General features: G+C 40.5%; 1 long non-coding RNA gene across 1 annotated transcript in view; it reads left to right on the plus strand.

Moving 5' to 3' along the window:
- Window positions 1-1507, plus strand: part of LOC120384232 — a 41121-nt gene extending 39614 nt beyond the window's left edge. The window contains exon 4 of the long non-coding RNA XR_005588691.1: window positions 1160-1507. This is a non-coding gene — a long non-coding RNA (uncharacterized LOC120384232). The remainder of the gene's footprint in view (window positions 1-1159) is intronic.
- The last annotated feature ends 5886 nt before the right edge of the window (window positions 1508-7393 follow it).

Genomic DNA, 7393 nt, shown 5'->3' on the forward strand with positions numbered 1-7393 from the left:
TCTGTGCATGAAATCCTGGCCTTATTGAAGTCAATATGAACTTTGCTGTTGACTTCAATGGGGCCATGATTTCACCTTCTATGTGGAGACAAACATCATATTTGCTGTTGTAACATGAAACTTGATTATTAAATATGAAAAAATGCCCTCTCTCCTCCTGCCCTTAACGTTCCTCCCCATCTCTCTTCTCCCTGTCTCATTCTCTCCACCATCTCCCCTTTTATAGATACATCAATAATCAAAAATAAAATAAACAAACATCATCTCCCCCAATTGAACTAATGTGACCTCAGTGATTGCTCCTATTATTTAAATTTATAGTGAAATGGAACCTAAAGGCCAACAGGCTCGGGGCCCCATTGTTTTAGGTGCTGTGCAAACATACAGCAAATGTTAGTCCCTGCCCCATAGAACTGATAGTCTAAAACAGTGGCTCTCAACTGTACCCCTTTCAATAATGTGATTTTGTCTTGTGTACCCCATGTATCATCTCACTTAAACTATTTGATTACAAAATCAGACAAAAAAGACAAGTGTCACAGCACACTATTACTGAAAATTTGCTTACTTTCTCATTTTTTAACCTTATGATTATAAAATAATTATACTTGCATTTCAGTGTATAGTATATAGAGCAGTATACAAACTAACATTTCATACAGACAATGATTTGTTTAATGATATTTCTAGTGCTTTCTATATATTCTGTTGTAAAACTATGCAAATATCTAGACATGTACCCCTGGAATACCTCTAAGTACTCCCAGGGATACATGTTATCCCTGTTTGAAAACCAGTGTTCTAAATGACTCTACTTATATATTGCATCTGATCCCCCCCCACCTGTCATACCAATTCAGATTGCAAGCTCCTTTGGGGCAAGGACTCTTTTTTAATGATGTGTGTACAGTGCCTAAAACAATGGAGTCTTGATTGCTGGGGACTTTGATGACACAAATACATGAAAATTGTTGTCTATCTTTCCTTGATGTCCTTTATATTCTGTCTTTCCCTACCTCTTTTCTCCTTTTCTCTCCCTACCTTTTCCAGCTCTCCATTATTCTTTTGCTCTTCCCTCCTTTCACAAGCATTTTCTTCATCTCTTCTAGTTTTTTTTCCAGTCTTTTCTCACCTTTCCCTCTTTATTTCTTTGTTACAGGAGAGATTGGCTACAGCTCTGCTTCTGAAATCAGCAGCCCTTTCCCTCAGGCCTGACAGGAAAACTGACAGTGAATGTTATATTCTACTCATCATTTTCACCCTGCAGCTCTCTAAGAACTTGAAAGACCTCTGTGCATACAGGTGGCCTCAGTTAATTTCTTTTTCAGCTGCTGGTGACTGAGCAGGAGACCCACTGTGTGTGGCTATCACACAGAATGGAATAATGGAAATGAAAGTAAGTTGATGCACTGGACCATTAAAGTGTGCCAAGTATGTATGTAATACTGATTTATTCGCTCCTGTAAACAGTGTAATATTTTCTATGTCTCGTTTCCTATGCAACACCTCGAAGGGACAGGTGCTTAGAAATGATTAGGGTGAAAGCCTGTCTGGATTTTTCATATTCATTTTCAGATCCCAGTTCAGCAAAGTATTATTAGGACCTGATTCAGAAAGAAACTTAAACACATGCCTAACTTTAAGCATATGAATACTTCCATTGAGTTAAATATGAGTTCTATGTCTCTTTCACCAACAGAAATTGGTCCAATCAAAAATATTACCTCACCCACATTGTCTCTCTAATATCTTGGGAACAGCCTGGCTACAACAACACTGCAAACAATACTTAAAATTAGGCATGTGCTCAAGTACTGTCCTGAATCAGGGTCTTATTGAATTTGTACTTGCACACAGCCCATTTTTTTCTGACCATTGCAATACTGAAGATCCCTGAATCATTCAAGCTTCTCTGTCCTTTGTCTTCTCTTGATCCCTTAACTTTTTAAACTAGGTGAAGGGACTCATCTCTCATCTGGAGCAAACTCAAGATGCTGACCAGGAAATATCATTCCTCCCTGAAGAGAGAGTTCAGATTCTTGTTTCTGTATAGATATGAATGGAGAAGCTGCACTTCTGGCCATGCAATACATGTGTCATCCCTGTTACAAAGGTTAATGGATTTTCTCCTAGTAGAACACTGTCAGAAAAATGCAGCATGAAGTATCAACGGCAGCTTGTTATTACATGACAGGGTGTGATGGGTGTACAAACCCTACACTGGGCAACAAGAAATTAAGGGATTATTTTGGGCTCAGCCAGCAAATGTATCATCTGGTGGAGGAATTAAAAGGGAGGGGAACAGCTCATGTGGGGGCAGACATGCACTCCACTGCTCCAGCAGAGCAGAGGGAAGGCTGATTAGTCTCTGATTGTTTCTGGGGTGGGTCCTCCCTTCCCTCAGGGAGGGCCCCTTTGGGGCAGTTGTCAGAGAGGGAAGTATCACCCTCTGCCCTGCATGGACCCTGGACATTGGTAATCCCTTTTTATTTTCTTGGTGTGGATTACCCCAGCAGGGAAATCCATGGACTGAGCTGGCCGGATGGGGATGGGGGTGGGGAATAGGAAGTGGCCCAGTGAGGACAGCCTTAAGCAGCCTCAGTTGCCAGACCACTGGTAGCCCCAAAAGGCCCTGGGTTGGAGCTTGGTGGAGTGGGAGAGCCTGGGCTCCCCTCCCAACAATCTCCCTGCTGGTCCTGGGTCATGGCTGTGATCATTAGGCCATGCTTCCCGACCAACCTCTGAGCGAGGACCATTACACAGATAAAATGGCTTTCTGTCAAGTTGCAAGAGGCAAAGGTTAAAACATTTCAAATCCCCCTTCAATTGTTCTCCATCCCTCTCCCCAGTCATTCCTTAAAAGCCCCCCTCCCTTTTTTTAGGCCCTCACAGATTTCCAGTGATCATGTCTGCTTTCTCATCTGTCAACCTTCTGTAACCTGAGTTCACTGGGAAGTGAACTAGTCTGAAGAAAGACTGAAGATTTTGATCCTTGATCACTGATATCTTTAAAGCATAGAGGTCAATTCAGACTGCACTGATGGTTTGATACTTAATTAATCTTATTACATTATTTTTGTAGTAGTTCAAATTGTTCTTAAAGTGTTTCACAAACAGTTAGGACCAGAATCTGATATACCTGTTTAGGTTGCATAAAGCCTTTCTCTGCAAGAAGTTCCACTGACCTTACTAGGACTAATCAGGGAGTAAGAGGTTATCCAACAAAAATAAAGGATTCACAATCTGTCCCCTATGAATTAGCAGCTCTTACAGCATTCCTCTGAAGTAGATCAGCATGTGTGGCAGTCTAGGCTGAACAGGTTGTCAGGTGCAATTTTCCCTCAGGATTCTTCTATCTAGCTGCATAGAATATGATCATGCAGATGTGACCTTTGCATAATAAAGAGAAATACTTGGTGGCATGGCTTGGCCTGTCTGGTACTTAAGCTCAGCAGGACAATGACAGTAATACCAGCATGAGGGCCTCAGGTCTTTTCACTTAATCTCCAGGCAGCTTGAAAATAAGAAAAACAAAGCTACTGCTGGGCCTTTCTGGACTCATACTCTTTTGTTTTCTTTGTTCCTCTCATTTGATATGTTGATGTTAGTTCATTTATATTTATCTCATTCAAAATGTAACATTGTTTTTTGCTTCCTGAGCTAGTCTCAGTTGGCATACCCTTCCCAGGTGGTCAGCAGGCTTCACAGCCATACAGACAACAGAGTGTAGGTCACTCAGTGTAAAAATCATGATTTCAGCTCTCATTACACTGACAAAGCTCCTTCAAACCAGACAGACTGCTTATTCCAGCTGCTTCAGGCCGCCTTCTGACCAGCCTGCCTTGCACATTTTGTTTTGGCTCTAATAAAATTTAACACTTGACATGCCTGCTCCCACATAAACTAATGGGACAATTCCTATTGATTTCAATGGGAATAGGATCAGGCCCTTTGGTTTTTTATATGAAGTGTTGTATCTTGTGCCATTGATCTGTACAAATCACTGAGTGAAAAGTGTATGGGGTTGAAATTAAAAAAAAAATTGAGAAAAGCAAAGGGAAAGAAAAAAGCAATGATTAAATCTTGTGACTAAAGAACCCAACTACAATGTAAGTGTCTGCTCCTTCATTGTTGGATTTCTGTCCCTTCCTCCACTTCTTCCCTGCTTTGCATGATCTGGAGTGTAATGGCTACATTAAGTTAATATTTATATATACTTACTTGTAGCTTTTGTTATTTTAAGTATAAATTTGAAAAGGACTCCCCATTTTTTTGTAATGGATTGTTCCTAGTGGTGGTTGGGCTTCTCATGGGTACAGAAACCCTACCTCATCCTATAATTCTTGCTAAGATAAGACTGTAGGGCCAGATTCCGATCCCTTTCCTCATGCTCAGTTAGCTTAGTTTAATGAAAAAATGCTTTGCACTTTGTGTGTTAAATGCAGGTTTTGTTAAAGTTGTAGGAAAGCCTTGAAAGAATATGACTTAATTGGAAAAGCTGAACCTGAAAGGTAACTGATAAGATAGGAGGAAGAAGCAGCCCCAAATATCAGGCATAGTTAATGAGAAAGGATTGTGCATGTTTAATCGGCAAGGACCCCAAATTGGTCAAAACCTGTGTTGTTGCTAACTTAGCTAAAAAAAATTACATCACTTGTTTGTTAAAGGGTATGAAGTGTAAAATCTTGAGGGGTTCATTGCTAATAACTGCCTGACCAAGTTGGAGCTGACCAACATGGGTCTAAGCACTCCTGCGTCTAGTCCATTTGAGTATTTTGATCAAATGCTTTTAAATAAGGCCCTACTTGAATTTTAGCATGATTGTCCAAAAATTGCAGCTGAGTTGGACACAAGCCATGGAAAACTACAGAAAAGTAGTAAGGGGCCTTATTTGCTGTAATCAAGTCCACTATTAGTTTTCCAAAATTGCCTGATGTTGACGGCCTGAGGCTGAGAGCGGGGGCCTAGGGCCGCCAGCAGCTGACAGTGGAGGCTCCTGCTCTCAGCCCCAGGGCTGTCAAAACTGTGGTGGAAGCCTAGTATTGCGGAATCTGCAATAGTGCAAGTTAAGGAGGGCCTTACTTATAAATGTTTGTCACTGTTTGGATGTAGTAAATGGCTTGTTTAGACTTTTAGGCATGTTTACAGCAATTGTGTATAAAAGAATGTAGGGTTAAATTAATGTCTAGTAGTATCCTAAATTAATAATAATTTCAACAGCACCTGACTTTGTGACTAGTCCTACTGAAGTCAGGTGGGGCTAATTGTGATGTAAGGTGCTACTCAGCAGGGATAACAGTATCAGAATCTGTCCCTAACTGAAGATAGAGTTAGAACTGGACTCTAATGTTATGGGTTTTTAGCTATAATACACATACAACAGCTATAGTGACAGTCTCATTTATAAAGATACACCCCCCTACCTTAGGCTCTAATCGAATGGATGAATATAAGATTAGCAAAATAAAACTTTGGAAAATACATGAGCCCAGATTCTGATCTCAGTTACACCAGTGTGAATTCAGAGTCCTGCCAATGAAAGTTACTTTTATAAAAACTGTGTTCAGAATCTGGCCTATAATGTAAAAATCCAATCCAATCTGTAAAAGGCAAAGTGGTATCATTATATAGGGGCTGTCTCAGTGGGACAGAGAATGCTTTAAAACATAGACTGCTGGAAAAGAAGTTTTTCAATAAATTATTTAAAGGCTCCAGTCCTGCAAATTACTCTATGTGGGTGAACCCTGTTACTCTGCAGTGCAATTTGCAGAACTAGATCCTGAAAGTGGGGTGGGATGGGCTGAGACAGAAGTGGTGAATTGCACACCCTAGGACCAACATGATAATGACTCAGTCACCAGGTATCTTTCTGAGGTGCCATCATTGCACCATAGGTTGTTTGGTGTCAGAATGCAAATACCAAGGGCATGAGGATCAAATATAGTGAGGTTTTTTTAAGGAATGTAAATCACTGGGACCAGCTAAAAATCAATGCACCACTTTATGGGGAGCCAGAGGAAAGAATAAAGACGACAGCCTAGGTGTTAAACGATTACAAGTGATCAGGCATTCTGCACAAGATGCAAGCAGAGGCACAACCCTGCTGGAATCCACTATAAAAGATTATTATTATACCAAGTCTCATGCTCAAGAGGCTGTGTACTACTGTTGCAAGTCAAGGTATTATAAAAAGCCCTCACTATCCTTGAGGATATGGCGTGAGGAACCCACTCAGCTGAAACCTTTTCACACCGTGTCTGACACATAAGCAAGAAGGTTTGGAGAAAAAGACCTACAATATATTACAGGGGCACCCTTACGCTATTCTACATCAGCAATATGCTTTGTCCTCAGGATAGTCCCACATCTCATGCAACTGCCCAACATAGTCATCAATATTGTCAACATATGGAATCACCTATAGCAAAGGTAAACAGTTGGTGTCATTGGCAGCAGAACTCTTTTCATTTGGGAACTGATACTGGTGTTCTTTACAAAGCAAACCATTTTCAAGGGCATCTAGCTACAAAACAAATGGATGTGGGGACTAGCTCTGATTCCTTAGCCACATTTCTCCCTCTGGTTCAGCTGCCTTTGTCTGATGTCCAATGATACCTACTGTCAAGTTTGTACTGCATCAGGCACAAAGTAGATGTATTCCAGGTATTTTTAAATGATAGCGCATCCCTTAGTGGAAAGATGGGACTGAGTCATGGAGTTTAGATTCAGATTTTAATTTCTCCAAAGCCTGAAGCAGAGAAGAGAATTAGCTTTGCTGTAGAGGCTTAGTCCCATTTCTAGCAGAAATAAGCATCTAAGTGTTATTTAGTGTTAAGAATGTCTCTTAATAACCAGCCATTTTCCAATTTTCATGTACATTAAGAGCAAATGTTTCCGTAGAGGGTATGGTCAGTAGTAGTGTGACCATATTTCCCTATGCTGAATGAGAGATACCTGGTAAAATTACACATATTCAAGCAAGTTCAATGGCAATCAATCAGAACTATGCAGTACAAACATCAAGTTGACTGAGTCCCTGTTAAAAAGAAATACTGTGTAGTTGGATTCTTTTTATTTACCTTACCTTTAAGGCTTTAGGGGTCAGGAGGCCTTAAATAACAGACTGTCCTGTTCAAAAGGGGACATCTGGTCACCCTAATCAGTAGCCCTCTGTGTCCACCTACGGTACCTGGAGCATAGAGGCTGAAGAAAAAGAAAAATATCAGGCAATGACAGACATCCTGTTTTTTGAAAATCTCATCATAATGACTTAAAAGTGTTCAAAAGTGTTCAGGATTAGCTTACTCTGCTCTTATTGAAATCAATGCTAAAATGCCCCTGACTTTATGGGAGCAGAATTAGGCAAATGGAAAAATCTCACCCTAAATGTAAT

Source organism: Mauremys reevesii, linkage group 16 (genome assembly GCF_016161935.1).
Source record: "Mauremys reevesii isolate NIE-2019 linkage group 16, ASM1616193v1, whole genome shotgun sequence".
Taxonomy (NCBI): Eukaryota; Metazoa; Chordata; order Testudines; family Geoemydidae; genus Mauremys; species Mauremys reevesii.